Source organism: Gorilla gorilla, chromosome 10, assembly GCF_029281585.2.
Source record: "Gorilla gorilla gorilla isolate KB3781 chromosome 10, NHGRI_mGorGor1-v2.1_pri, whole genome shotgun sequence".
NCBI lineage: Eukaryota > Metazoa > Chordata > Mammalia > Primates > Hominidae > Gorilla > Gorilla gorilla.
In genome coordinates this window covers 123,213,569-123,229,383 of record NC_073234.2, presented here as the reverse complement: position 1 = coordinate 123,229,383, position 15,815 = coordinate 123,213,569, and positions in this window count along the sequence as shown.

Below are 15,815 nucleotides of genomic sequence, written 5' to 3'. Positions count from 1 at the left end.
GTATTTGAGAAAGCCAATTTACTAAGTGGTGGTCTGCTACAACTGAAGGATGACAGCAGTTTAAGTGAAATAGATGAGGAGAAAGGAAGGTGACATCTGTAAGTTCTGTATTTCCCTGTGAAGGAGTGTTAGCAGTGATTCCTTTTTCTGGAAGTAGAATAGTGTAGTCAGCCAAAGCTAGGGAGAATACTCAGCTGTATCAATGTTGCTGAAAGATCAGTTAAGATGAGGACTAGTGACTTTGACAAGGAGCAGTTTCAATAAATGTCACCGTGAAACCCTGGGTGAGTCACAGAGCATGACTTAGTTTTCACAACTTTTGAGAGAACTTTTACAGGGAAAGGCAACATTGAGGGACAACTGAAGAAAAATGAGGGATTCAAGGGAATTTTCTGTTTGTAATTTTAAAATAGAAGCCTTTAGAGCATGTCTGTAGGCTGATGGGAATGATCCAGTGGAGAAGGACGTGTTTATAAATTTTAATTTTGTTTGCAAGTTAAACATTAGAAAGCTTGATGCATTATCTTTTAAAGACTTACAGGAAACTAATTGTCCTTAGCACTTTTATTCATTTATAGTTGTGTGTTAAGAGGTTGTTCCTTCAGAATTGGCTCAGGAATGGAATATTCTAGTCTAATTGGACCTGAAAATGATAACCTAAATATTAAACTCTCATAGTAGATTTTTAAAATGATGTGATATTAAACATACAAACACTTAGGCCACCCTGAATAGAATGTAAATATTCCTTGAGGATGTGTATATATTACAATAACTTTTACAGTAGCATTATCAATAGCTATGATTTAGTAAGGTACTTGAAAATATCAGGTGTATCAACTTCATAATGGTTTAGATTCTAGGGAGAAGGGGAGGATTTTGTTTCTGTACAATAGTAAGGCAAACTATTGACAATCTGTTGTGGATTATTACTTTCAGATTATAAAGTTCCAAAGTATCAAAATCATTTCCCTGGACCAAAAGTGTCATCAACATGTATTGTGTGCTCATTAAGTATTTGTTGCATGATGAATAAACAGTTGAGTAAATGAATAAAATCCTGTTGCTCAAAGTCTTTAGAAAACATAAACTATAGTTGACTGAAAGTACATTTTAAAAATTGCCTGGGTATAAAGTATTTTTATTTAAAAAATTCTAAGATTCAGAAATTGTTATTTATAGTTATCGCCAGAAATGGGATGATAATATGAATTTATCTGCCACCATATCGCCTAAAAACACTTGAAAATAAATGTTACTTTCCCTTCACAGCAAAACACAGGTTTTGGAGCCAGAGTTTCTGAGTTTGAATGTTTGGTCTGCTACTGACCAACTCTATGGGCTTGGGTGAGTTACACGGCCTTTTTTTGCCTAGTTTCTTTTGTGTGTGTGTGCAGGTGTCAAGTACCTAGTTTCTTCCTTTATAAAATTTCTAATATGTTACCTACCTCACAGAATTGTTGTGAGAATTAAAATGAGTTTAACACATGTACAGTGCTTAAAATAACACATAGTACTTGCATAGTAAGTCCTGAAAAGGCTAACTAATGGCATCATTAAAAAAAGGTTTTCCTCTTATAAGGGCATAGCAATATTTTGCAAATAGGTTTAAGTGCTGATAAAAACTTGTTTTTATTGAAAAGGGCAATAAGAATACCTGGTATATTTCTATCAAATGATGCAAGTAACATTACGTTTGTCCTTTCACTTTGTCTGCCAGAAAGCTTGGTCTAAATTGAATTCTTCATGAGATGATTATTAGAATAGTGGTAGGAGAATATTTTCTTCGTCCCTAAAGCTACTCTTTCTTTTTATAGTTTAATCCCCTCTGTAAAAAATTATTGTACTTTACATTACCTGCAAAAAATAGTAACTGCAAACTTTGTGACCAGGAGAAACAAATTATAAAGCAGAGATTTTATATTTAAAAAACAATAGTTTTAGATATTCTTTATATTCTACATATTTACTATTTGCCTAAATTTTTTTTTCTTTTAGGCTTGCAAAGAAAACATCAAAGAAGAAGTTATTGTAAAACATACATTATCAAAAATATTACTGTTGAAAATACATTATAAAACATAAAATGAAAAAACAAAAGTATTTTGTCATAAAGACATCTACTTTGAAAAACAATTAAGAAACAGTAGCCATTGATAATTATCCTTTTAACAAAACTCAGTTCTTTTAAGAAGTACCTATGTTTTTGCTTATATAAAAATATGGCCAATTGCCACTTCTGTACACTTAATATATGCAATAAATATTTGGGGGATGCTTTAAAACAGTATTATTTATTTTGTAGGTCAAAAACCAAATACATTCTAGGAGCGACCTTGATGACTTAACTCTGTAATCTGCAGCAACCTCAGAGGATCATGGGATGCATTATGCACGTCATGGAATGGATTGTAATGGTAGGACCATTCCATAATTAGGCCTTTTTGTGCTTCCTACTGTAACGTATGCATGTATTGCTTAGCACTGATGTGTTATAGTGATGTTCATCTCAGAAATCTACCTTATGTTAAAATAGAATGAGAACTCTTACATATTGTACACTCTCAGCCAAAGACCTAGGGTTATTCCACTGTACTTTTCTCAGTGTGAATGGCACTCCCAGTGTTTCTGTTGAGTCTGCGTCTCTCCTGTGCCTTCATCCAGCTCAGGTTACCATGTCTCCCATTTGGAATATACTACAATAACCTTAGATGTGTTTTCCTTGCTAACCTGCCTCCTAAAACCATGGTCTACTCTGCCATCATAATCATATATTTTTAAAAATTCAGATTTAATTATATTACCACCTTGCTTAAAACTGAGCTATTCTCATTGCCAGAAGGTGAAAGATCTCAGTCCTCCAGCTTTACCGGGCATCATTTCATTTTCTTCTTTCTCTGTGTCCAGCCACTGTCTTAGATGTTTGTTCCTGTAATCCATAGCTTTAGTGAGGCATAATTAATAGATAATAAACTGAACAATATAAGATGTATGATTTGATAAGTTTTGAAATATATGCAAATATGAAACCATCACCATAATCAAGGAAGTTAAGATATTCATCATCCACAGAAGTCTCATTGTGCCACTTTATGTTCTCTTATCAGGAAACTGCTGAATTGTTTTCCAAAGTATATGTACCATTTTCTGTTTCTGCAGCTGTATATGACAATTCCAGTTGCTCTGTGTGTCATCACAAACACTTAGCATCAGCATTTATTTTATATTTTGAGTCATTCTGAAGGGTTTGTATTGTGCACATCATTATGTTTTTCATGTTTATTACCTGAATGACTAATATTAAGCATCTTTTTATGTGTTTATTTGCCATCTGTATATCTTCTTTGCTGAATTGTCATTTCAAACATTTTGCTATTAAAAATCAGGTTTCTTTTTTCTTTTTTCTGTTTCTTTTAAACATTTCCTGAAAATTTTCAGTGTAACATCTATGAAATCAAAGGATGAAGAAGATCGTGCCCAGGTAATATCCACTCTCTTTGTCTTCTAAAGAAATGTTGCTTTCCTGATTTCCTCCCTTCTCAATTTATATGTGAAAATCTAACAATACACACAATGTACAACATATACAATTCTCTTTGTGGGGGTGGTATTCAGTGGGACTCTCCTCCCGACTGACACCTGATACCCTAAGACATTTGAAAATGACAGGATTCATTATCAAGTGTAATGTAGAGGCATTTTCCTCAGCATCAGTTTTCCTCCTTGGAGCTTTGAGTGTGCTGTGTTTGTGATCATCTTTTCTTGCTTTATTATTTAAAGTTGATTTTTCTGAGAACACCTGCGCTTTTCTGCCACTGCTACTGTAAAATAGCAAAGCTTTTGGTTTGGATTAGTTAGCACCCCATGGGGATTCTGTGTGAGATGTTTTGGGTTGGGTGTTTTATGTTATCTGTGATGGAAGGAGTCTTCAGGACACAACTATCTCACCGGTGCTTCCTTAATCCTGGAGACAAAATTCTCCTACTGTATGCCCAAGTGTTTACCCTCACCCTATGAACTTTTAGGACTTGTAGAAGCACATTAATTTCTCTGTCCTTACTGTTTACTTCTGATTTAAAGAGCTCTCCTTGGGGGTGGATGACAGAATGAACATTTACTCTGGGCTCACTGGAAAAGCTCCAATGTCTTGGAAATTGAGTGGGTAAGCACAACCTTGAGCACGTTGTCAGCATTCCATTTCTTTTTTGAATAAGAATATACAGTTTTACCAATATCATTGGTTCAAGAGGCTTTCCTTTCCCAGTTGTGTATTCTTGGCACCTTTGTTGAAGATCACTTGACTGTGTATGTGTGCATTTAGTTCTGGGCTGTCTTTTCTCTCCCAGGGGTTCTAATGGGTGCCCTTATGCTAGGACCATGCTGTCTAAATTTCTGTGGCTTTGTTGTAAATTTGAATCTTATGAATGTCTGTCCTCCAACACTATTCTTTTTCATGTTATCATGGCTATTTGAGGCCATGGGAAAATTCGTAAAAATAATTTTAGGATTATCTTTTCCATTTCTGCACACATGGCCATTACCAGTTTGATAATAGTTGTTTTGAGTCTGTAGGTCATTTGTGTAATATTGTGTATTAGTAAGATTTAGACTTCCTATCCATGAATACAGGATGCCTTTTCACTTATTTTTACCTTCTTCGCTTTCTTTCAGTAGTCGTTCTTTCTAATCACTCTACAAGTATTTCACCTCCTTGGTTAGGTTTATTCCTAAGTATTTAGTTATTTTAGATGTTATTATAAGTGGGATTACATTTGTCATCTTCTTGTTGGATCATTCACTGTTGGTTTGTATTAACAAACCAATCATTCGAATATTGGCCTTGTACCCTGCAACTTTGATGTAATTATTAACACTAATAGCATTCTTGGAGATTATTTCAGATTTTCTATATGTAGAATGATAGAGAAGTTGTCAGTTTCACACCTATTTTCTCAAGATAGTCTATATTGATACTGTAAAGATATGTTCATATTCACCTACTGAATGATGTCCTTCCAAATGGCCTTGTTATATTATTCAAAAAATATTTTGTCATTACATTCCACAATTTAATAAAAAATAGTAATTCATTGTCCATAATGTTGTCTTTTTCTCCATTTAGTAAAATGCAGTATTTCTCATTACATTCTGCACACCCAACTTTCCTGTTAGATATTATCTGGAAGAATACAGAATCTATTTTCCTTCTGTTTTAAGATCATCAATGACCCTTTAAATTCTTGATTTCATTAATCTGAAGTGAATCTGAAATGCAGAAATGTGAAGGAAGGCATTTCACACAGAAAAGAATTCTAATATTTCTTGTATCAAGTTGGTGCAAAAGTAATTGTGGTTTTTTTGCCTTTACTTTTAATAACACAGCTTCCTTCTCTTCTTCAGCCTGAAATGTGTATTTAGTTTACCATATTGGAGAGCATGTTGCTTCTTCTCATATCACAAGTTTTTCCGAATATATCATAACTTCTGTGTCTAAGTCAGTTTATCTACCAAAACTTATAAATTTTCAACATATTTTTGTGGATTTTACAAAATTACTCTTTACAGAGCTATTAATTATATACTTTCACCCAGCCTATGATCTCCAGGTATAAAGAATGCACAAATTAGTTTTCCTGTGACCGCATGCAGAGCACTTTTCCAAGGTGAGGCTATGGGCATCTCCACAACTGGGAAACAGGCTCAGTTTGAGCCACTTCTATTTAGGAGGAGTAAATCATACAGGATAATATTATGTCGTATTTTTAGAACACCAAGATGTTATAGAAGACAATTCATCTCTCCAGGTAAATTGGTGTTCATCTTATTTGACCAGGTATTTGTTTATCTTTGGTCAGGTAACTCGTTCATTTTGTAGAAAATATAATTTTTTAAAAATTGTAAGTAGTCACTGTGTAGAATCAGGATGTCACCAAAGGCATTTTTGATACATGTGTCTGATTCCTTCAACATCAGGTTTGGGTTAAGTTAAAATGGTTATTTTGGTACAAAGCAGCTATGTGTCATGGCATTAGCCCTGACTTGGAAGCTTATCTCCTGGGTTTGAGTGCCCCTCTGGAACATGCTAAGCTGCGAGATACCAAGCAAGTTGATACACCTCTACTTTCTTCAAGATATACAATACACACTTTATTTAATTAACCCATTCAACCCTCAAGGCAGCCCTCACCTGAGTTGTGGTTGTTCACTATCTGTACTCCTCAGATGAAGAAACTAAGGTGCTAAATGCATATGCCCAAGCATACAAGCCCCTAAGGAAAGGAGGTAACATGGGCCTAGGCATGTGGCCCTGGTGCTAATACAATGAATTATTGAACTGCAGTTATCACCCCGAAAAGGGTGGCTCACAACCCTGCCATCAGTTGTAACCATAAGGTGATTCCCTTACCCACGCCAGTCCTAGGTTTACATGGGTCTACAGAAATCCCAAACATCATCTACAAGGTGACTACAGTAGTCACAGAGCTTAGGGAAAACATCAGCATTTGAAACTGCAAGATTTAACATAGCCATTGGTGATAAAAGGACATAGAAGGCCCGTATACCTCTGATACTAGGGACAAATACAAGTTTCTGAATATTAGGAAGCAGCACTTAGAAACATTCATAAACACTTTGGGATGCCCAGGTGGGTGGATCACGAGGTCAAGAGATTGAGACCATCCTGGCCAACATGGTGAAGCCCTATCTCTACTAAAAATACAAAAATTAGCTGGGTCTGGTGGCATGTGCCTGTAGTCCCAGCTACTCCAGAGGCTGAGACAGGAGAATCACTTGAACCCAGGAGGCAGAGGCTGCAGTGAGCCAAGATCGCACCACTGCACTCCAGCCTGGTGACAGAGCAAGACTCTGTCTCAAAAGAAAAAAAAATAGCATTTTAAAAATAATGTTATAGTTGACAGAATTTGTGAGGAGGGATGTGTAAGGGACATTTAAGGATTTCAATTGTTTTGGGACTTTGTGACTATTTACATAGATATATGCACACGAGGAGCTTTAGAACACACTTTACAAGTTATAAACATAACCAATAGACAAACGGAAAATAATGATGATGGAGCTAATAAGAGTTTGATGGTAGAGACAAGTGGAAGAATTTTGTGATAAATAGTTGACTTTTTAAAATTATGAATACAGAAAGATGAATTTTAAGCATATTATTTAGAATCTTAGGAAGTACCAGAACAACTAAAAACAGAAACAAAAACTGTGCCTGTAGCTGAGTGGGTGTGGTAGGAGCTCTTTTCTGTATTATCTTGCTCTTCTTTAAATTTTGAATTCTTTGCACCACACAATAAATGAACGTACCTTGTATTATTGTAAATATTCCCCCATCACTAACATATTTGTGTTTGGTTTCTGTTCAGCCCCGTCACCTGTCCTCCTTAGTTCCTCTGAACTATACAGAGGAACAAATGAGTATAAACGCAGAAGAGAAAAGATGAGATCAGCTGATTTTGGTGTTGATATGGGTAATATCTGATTTATAGTCAGTTTTCATGTGGGATCTCTGTGCCTGGCTTGGTTTAATGATTCAAAGTGACGATACAGTCAACTTCTGAGAAAAAGATTAGATCTATGGAAAATTGAAAGTTTAAAATATTTTCTTCCTCCTAACTTTGAAGAGGACTTTTTTCATATTAAATCTGCCTGTTCATCTGCCTGTCCGTCCACCCACTGTTTATCCATGGATCTTGGTGTCAGCTTCTGAGGTGGTAATGAATTCAAAACTCTTCTGTTCCTACTCTCATATTAAAGGTTCAAAAATCAACCTCGATTGCGATGAAGCACTAAGCCCACAACCACAACTCAGGTGAGGGCTACCGTGAGGGTTGAATGGGTTAATTAAATAAAATGTGTATCGTATATCTTGAAGAAAGTAGAAGTGTATCAACTTGCTTGGTATCTCACAGCTTAGCAAGATCCAGAGGGGCACTCAAACCCAGGAGATAAGCTTCCAAGTCAGGGCTAATGCCATGACGCCCATGATTTATGGATGGATTGGTGGCAGGACAAGATAGAAAGGAACCAGCGGTGGCTCAGAGTTTTGACCTGAGCAACCAGGGAGAGGAGGTGTCGTGTAGACAGATAGGAAAGACACGATTCTTTGAACACATTTGGGACTCAGATAGTCAAGGCAGCAAGGATGAAGATGGTTTGTCTCATCACCCGTCTTCCAGGTGACTCTGGTGGGCTCCCTCTTTGAAAGGGTGCCTTCTGAGGGCTGACTTTCAGGCTAGCGGTTGGCTTCTCTTGACTGGGGGTCAAGTGGGCCTCCAGACACCCTGAGATGCATGGAGAACAGCAAGGGCCTTCTGCTCATCTGCAGTGTACGTCACTGCCTCTACTTCATCTTGATGCATCTCCTGGTCAGTCTTCTCGGCACGCTGGGGATCTCCTTACTCACAGACCTGTTAAACAAGTTAAGTACTGCCAGGTAGGGTGCTCCCTATTCTTCAGAGTCACTGAAGAATAGGGAAATTCCTGCATTCTCTTTGGAAAGGGGAGGGTTTGGGGGGGCATTGGGATGGGCAGAAACAGGCAGGTGAATTTTAAAGGGCTCAGTCGAGTGAAACAAAGCTGAACTCAACTAGATATCCTGCATCGATCTGCCAGGTATTCCTTTAGATTGAGAAGTTTGGCTTTTAAAATACAAATTTTCCTTGGAAGTTTTAAATCCACCAACCTTAGTATGAATTAATGCAATCAGGGCACTCCCAGCTGTTACCCACCCAGGGGGAATGAAGCCAACAGACATTCAGCCCCCCACTGTAGTGCAGTAGGTGAGAGCATGGCGGGCTCTGGAGCAGACTGCCAGGATGCCGATCCTAGCCTTGCCCTTACTAGTGTGTGTGATCCCGGATGAATATTTAACTTTTCTGTGGCTCAGTGAAATGGAGGTAATAATATCTACCTCACAGATCAGTTATGAGGATTAAATGAGTTAATCAATGTAAAGCACTTAGAACCGTGTTTCGCATACATACACATCATCTTAATGTTAGCTGCTGTTATTGATACTATTAATAAACAACCCTTGAAGAACAAGAACTGAATTATCTGTGCCCCACAATACCCAGCATCACTCCATTACTATGACAGACCTGCCACATGTATTTCTTGGATGGGTTACTCAATGGATCTCTTTGCCACTTCTACATTTTTCTTCTCCTACTTTGTTTTATAGCAGAGGAGGGGCAGAGTTTAGGTGGGCATTGCTCAGCTGGACTGAGAAAGCTGAACTGGAATAACTTTCAGTGAACATGGGCAGTGGGTAAACATTAGGAATCTGCAGACTTTCAAATGAGTCCTCTCTCGAGCACACATCCTCTAAGTTAGTAGCAACACAATTAACTCTTTGACAACCAGGAAGGCACAGTCTTATTGTCTCTGTATCCTTAGCCCCCAGCACAGGGGTTCGTAGAAGAGGAATGACTGAATCTTCAGATGTCTGTGGGCTGCCAGGAGGACACTTGGCCAAGAACTATGTCTCATTTTGCTTTCTGAGACCTCTTCCCCTCTTTTACACTTGTTCCTGTCTTTTGAATACCAGGAAGCCCAGGTTGCCTTCTGACCTTCAGAGGCCCTCACACCACCTATTCCGGGGGCTCCAGTACCATCTTCCCCTGTAAATGAGGCAGCACAGACTTTGAATTTAGGCAAACCTGGGTTCAAGTTTCAGCTTCACTGGTATCTTGCTACACACATAACTGTAGATACTTTTACTTATTTTTGTTAAGTCTCAGTATCTTCATCTGTAAAATGCGGATAATAGTAACTATCTCATGGAATTGTCATGAGGGAGTTTCTTAAATGTAGTTATGTACAGAACTCTTTTAAAGGAACTCCTAAAATCTCAATGTTTATCCAAATGAGTTTTTCAATAATGCTACTTGGATACATGCAAATATAATGTTCTATAATGTTTAGCTATAAATTCAATGTTTTTATAGAACCTAAACAAAATTACAAACTAAATACAAATAAAACTATAACATTAATAAAATACAAATTAACAATTTTAATGTAACAGATAATGTTTTGCTGAAATTAAACGTTGCTGATGTTGAGTTTAATTGGGTGTTAAATGTTTTACTTGTCAACTTGAGTCTTTTGATTTTCATATGAGACATCATGATTGCCATATTATTTGTCCTTTTAAACAATATATTTTTAACTACTAGTCCATTATTTTAATGGGCCAGTTGATTTATAGTGTGTCCCCCACACAAACACACACACATTTTAAATGTTCCTTACTACAAAAGTCTTTTTTTTTTTTTTTTTTGAGACAGCATGCTGCTCTGAGGCCCGGTCTGGATTGCAGTGGTGCAATCATGGCTCACTGCAGCCTCAAACTCCTTGGCTCAAGGGATCCTCCTGCCTTTACGTATGTTTATTGTGGCACTATTCACAATAGCAAAGACTTGGAACCAACCCAAATGTCCAAAAAAGATAGACTGGATTAAGAGAATGTGGCACATATACACCATAGAATACTATGCAGCCATAAAAAAGGATGAGTTCATGTCCTTTGTATGGACGTGGATAAAGCTGGAAACCATCATTCTGACCAAACTATCACAAGGACAGAAAACCAAACACCGCATGTTCTCACTCATAGGTGGGAATTGAACAATGAGAACACTTGGACACAGGATGGGGAACATCATACACCGGGGCCTGTTGTGGGGTGGGGGGAGGGGTGAGGGATAGCTTTAGGAGATATGCCTAATGTAATTGGTGAGTTAATGGGTGCAGCACACCAACATGACACATGTATACACATGTAACAGACCTGCATGTTAGGCACATGTCCCCTAGAACTTAAAGCATAAAAAAATAAAAAATAAAAACATGAAGGAAAGGAAGCAGGAGGAAACCACCGAGCAGATGCTGAGGCCAAACTTGCTGCCAGGTGGGACTTTCCTCTAGAAATACCCATGGAAGGACCCCTGGTATGGAGCAACCCCCTCCAGGAAGTTAAGCCCCAGTATTCCCCAACTGAAACAGAATTGGGGACTTTCACAAGGACATAGTTTTCTCCCCTCAGTGTGGCTAACAACAGAGGAAGGAAGGGTGCTCATACCTGAAGCCAGCCAGTGAAAATACTTAAAACCCTCCACCAAACTTTTCATGTGAGTATTGAAAGTACCCATAAGATGGCCACATCCCTATTTATGGGGCCAAACCTCTCAAAACCATCCGGCAAGTAGTCAAAGCCTGTGAAGTGTGCCAGAAATATAACCCCTTAGCCCATCATAAGGCCTCTCCAGGAGGACAAAGAACAGGACATTATCCTGGAGAGGACTGACAGTTAGATTTTACCCATATGCCAAAGTCAGGAGGATTTCAGTACTTATTCGTCTGTGTTGATACCTTTACAAATTGGGTGGAAGCCTTCCCTTGTAGAACAGAAAAGACCCAAGAGGTGGTTAAAGTCTTAGTTCATGAAATAATTCCTAGATTTGGACTTCCCCAAAGCTTACAGAGTGACAATGGACCAGTTTTAAAGCTACAATAACTCAAGGAATTTCCAAGGCATTAGGAATACAATATCACATTCACTGTGCTTGAAGGCCACAATCCTCAGGAAAAGTCGAAAAGGCTAATGAAACACTTAAGAGGCATTTGAGAAAGCTCCTGCAAGAAACTCATCTCCCATGGCCCACTTTCTTGCCCATGGCCTTATTAAGAATTCGAAACTCCCCTCACAGAATGAGGCTTGGTCCATATGAAATGCTATATGTACAGCCTTTTCTCCCAAATGACCTCCTGCTTGATCAGGAAATGGCCAATTTAGTCAAAGATATAACTTCTCTGGCAAAATATCAGCAGAATCTTAAAACTTTACTTGAAAAGTGTGACAGGGAAAAAGGAATAGAGTTGTTTCAACCAGGAGAGCTAGTATTGGTCAAGTCTCTCCCCTCTACCTCTCCATCTATGGATCCTTATGGGAAGGACCATACTCGGTAATCCTCTCTGCCCCCACTGCAGTTAAAGTGGTAGGAGTGGAATCCTGGATTCACCACACCTGAGTCAAACCTTGGACACCTCCTGAGGAACTTGTAGGATCATCAACTCAGGAGTCACGAAATCAGCCAGACCAGCGTCGATAAACCTGTCAGCCACTAGAGGATCTGCATCTCCTATTTCGGAAAGAAAAACCTCTGAGCAGAAAAACTCCTGCAGTTAATCCTGAAGAGGAACTTTTTTTCTACCTAAAGGAAGATAAGTAGAAAACCTACATGATGTTTGACATCTCTCCTTGCTCTATTTAATGGAATCCTTCTACTGTTTCGTTACATTATTAAGCAGTACACTAACTATACTCTTTGCAGTAGGATTATATACTGTAGCTCCAGCCAAGACAAAAATCTTAATCACATCAACCTTTCTTCTATTGTCCTTCCTTCTAACAGCAATTTACTCCGTTTTCCCTCCTCTTTCCTATGACTGTTCCACCTACAACACGTCATGACTCCTCTTAGGTTTCCTGCCACCCTCTTCGTACTTATGACCCTTTCTCCAACTACAACACACTCCCCATGTCAGTGTGCCTCCCTTGGAGGAGTCAACCGACATTCTCTCAGAAACTCTTGGGGATTAGGTAGCCCCTTCCGAGCACCCACATCTTTTGCCGCGTATACTTACATGAGAAAAAAGTGTTATAAAACTGCTTCTCTCTGTTCTCACAATTGCCGTACATATCACCAAGGAAAAGTAATCCGACCTGACTGCTCTGAGAAATGGGGGGCCAACTCTTGTTGGACATATTATACCCATATAGGTATGTATGACTGAGGGGGCCTCCAAGATGAGGCTAAAGAATGGCATATCCAAAAGAAATTTGTGGGGAAAAGAGAGATCAGACTGTTACTGTGTCTATGTAGAAAGTAGACATAAGAGACTCCATTTTGTTCTGTACTAAGAAAAATTCTTCTGCTTTGAGATGCTGTTAATCTGTAACCTTACCTTTAACTTTGTGCTCACAGAGACATGTGCTGTGTTGACTTAAAGTTTAACAGATTTAAGGCTATGCAGGATGTGCTTTGTTAAACAAATTCTTAAAGGCAGTATGCTTGTTAAAAGTCATCACCACTCTTTAATCTCAAGTACTTAAGGACACAATACACTGCGGAAGGCTGCAGGGACCTCTGCCTAGGAAAGCCAGGTATTGTCTAAGGTTTCTTCTCGTGTGATAGTCTGAGATATGGCCTCATAGGAAGGGAAAGACCTGACCATCCCCCAGTCCGACACCTGTAAAAGGTCTGTGCTGAGGAGGATTAGTAAAATAGGAAGGCCTCTTTGCAGTTGAGATAAGAGGAAGGCATCTGTCTCCTGCTCATCCCTAGGAAATGGAATATCTCTGTGTAAAACCCGATTGTATGTTCCATCTACTGAGATAGGAGAAAACCATCTTAAGGCTGGAGGTGAGACATGCTGGTGGCAATACTGCTCTTTAATGCACCAAAGATGTTTATGTATGTGCACATCAAAGCACGGCACCTTTCCTAACCTTGTTTATGACACAGAGACATTTGTTCACATGTTTTCCTGCTGACCCTCTCCCCACTATTACCCTATTGTCCTGCCACATCCCCCTTTCTGAGATGGTAGAGATAATAATCAATAAATACTGAGGAAACTCAGAGACTAGTGCTGGCGCAGGTCCTCCATATGCTAAGTGCCGGTCACTTAGGCCCACTTTTCTTTCTCTATACTTTGTCTGTGTGTCTCTTTCATTTCTCAGTCTCTCATCTCACCCGATGAGAAACACCCACAGGTGTGGAGAGACAGGCAACCCCTTCATCTGGCGCCCAACGTGCGGCTTTTCTCTAAGGTGAAGGTACGCTCAAGCATAGTCATTGAGGACAAGTTGACAAGAGATTCCCGAGTATGTCTACAGTCAGCCTTGCGGTAAGCTTGTGTGATCAGAAGAACCTAAGGTAAAAATAGGGCAAACTAAAAGTAAATATGCCTCTTATCTCAGCTCTATTAAAATTCTTTTAAAAAGAGGGGGAGTTAGAGTCTCTACAAAAAATCTAATCATGCTATTTCAAACAATAGAAGAAAATAGAGTCTCTTATGTCTACTTCTTTCTACATAGACACAGTAACAGTGTGATCTCTCTTTCTTTTCCCCACAAAATTAAAAACTTAGTCCAGCCCTCCAGTACTCCCAGTCCATACAAGAAATTAGACCTTTTCAGGCTATAAGAAACCCTTAACTCTCATTCTTGTCTCTGGAGCCTGTTTAACACCACCCTTACAGGAATGCAAGAAGCCTCTCCTGGTAATCCAACCAACTGCTGGATGTGTCTCCCCTTGTGTTTTCAATGTATGTCCCAGTCCCTGTCCCTGAACAGTGGAACTTATCCACCCCAGTACTAAACACCACCAAATTAATCAGTCTCATAGTCACCAATTTACCAGCCACACAGGCCTCAAATCTAACATGCATAAACTTCAGCATGGCTCTCAATAAGAACACCTCCCGATGTCAGTCCTGGATATCAGTAACCTCAGGTTTCACCTAACTTTAGGCATTTTTTTCACTGTGATAATACAGGCTATTGATGCCTAAACGGCACTCTGAAAGAACTATATTTTCTCTCCTTTCTAGCACCTCCCCCATGTCCATATATACTGAACAAGAGTTACAAAGTCTCCTTATACCCCAATCTTGCCACACACGAGCCCTTATTGTAGGGAAGTAGGTGGTTTTCTGATAGCCATAAACTTCCTTTGGCACCTAGTATGCGATTTACATCATGAGTAGTCCAGACAGTGAGATCCTTTCCTTGTATTATTTTGATAGCCTCTGACACTAAGACAACCACTGCCACAACTACCCTTAAACAGTGAGGCCAGCCTTTTGCTGCTACATCAATTTCCTTACTTAGGCATGCCACTGGTTGTGGGGTTGTCCCATGAGTCTGAGTAAGGACTCCAAGAGCTATCACTGCTCTCTCTCTGATGTATAAAGAGAAATTTTGTTCTGTGGGAAGGCTTAAAGCTGGAGCTTGTACTAGGGCCTGCTTTAAGGATTTGAAGGCTGTTTCTGCACCTCCAGTTCCCATTCTACTAGATGAGTATTTGCCTCTGGGTCTCCTTGATTAGAGGATAGAGTGGTCTGGCCATCTCACTATATCCTGGGATCCACAGTCGGCAAAAGCCAGTGATTCCAAGGAACCCCCACAACTGTTTTAATGTCTTAGGGTGAGGATAAGCCAGTATAGGCTATATTCATTCCTTGCTGAGGGCCCTGGTTCCTCTGGCTAAGATTAGGCCTAGATATTTGACCTGCTGTAGGCAAAGCTGGGCCTTCAACCTAGACGCCTTGTACCCTTGATTAGCTGGAAAGTTCAAGAGATCTAGAGCTGCCTGCTGGCCTGAGGCTTCTGAACTGGTAGCCAAAAGCAAATCATCCACATACTGAAGGACCAGAGTGCCTGGACTTGAGAAGTCGTCTAGATCTTGGGCCAGTGCCTGACCAAACAGATGAGGGCTATCCCTAAACCACTAGGGCAAGACTGTCCATGTAAGTTGGGATGTGTGGTCTGTGGGATCCTCAAAAGCAAAGAGAAACTGGGAGTCAGAGTGCAGAGAAATACAGAAGAAGTTATCCTTGAAGTCCAGAACAGTGAACCATTCTGCTTCTTCTTGGTCCCTATTATAGAACACCGAGGTTGCCAGGTTTAATAATGCCTCCAGATTTTGTTCAGGGCCCAGGGCTCGCTTTTGGAGCTTTCTTCTGATATCTGTGGCTGATTGGGTAATAAATTTATCTTTTAG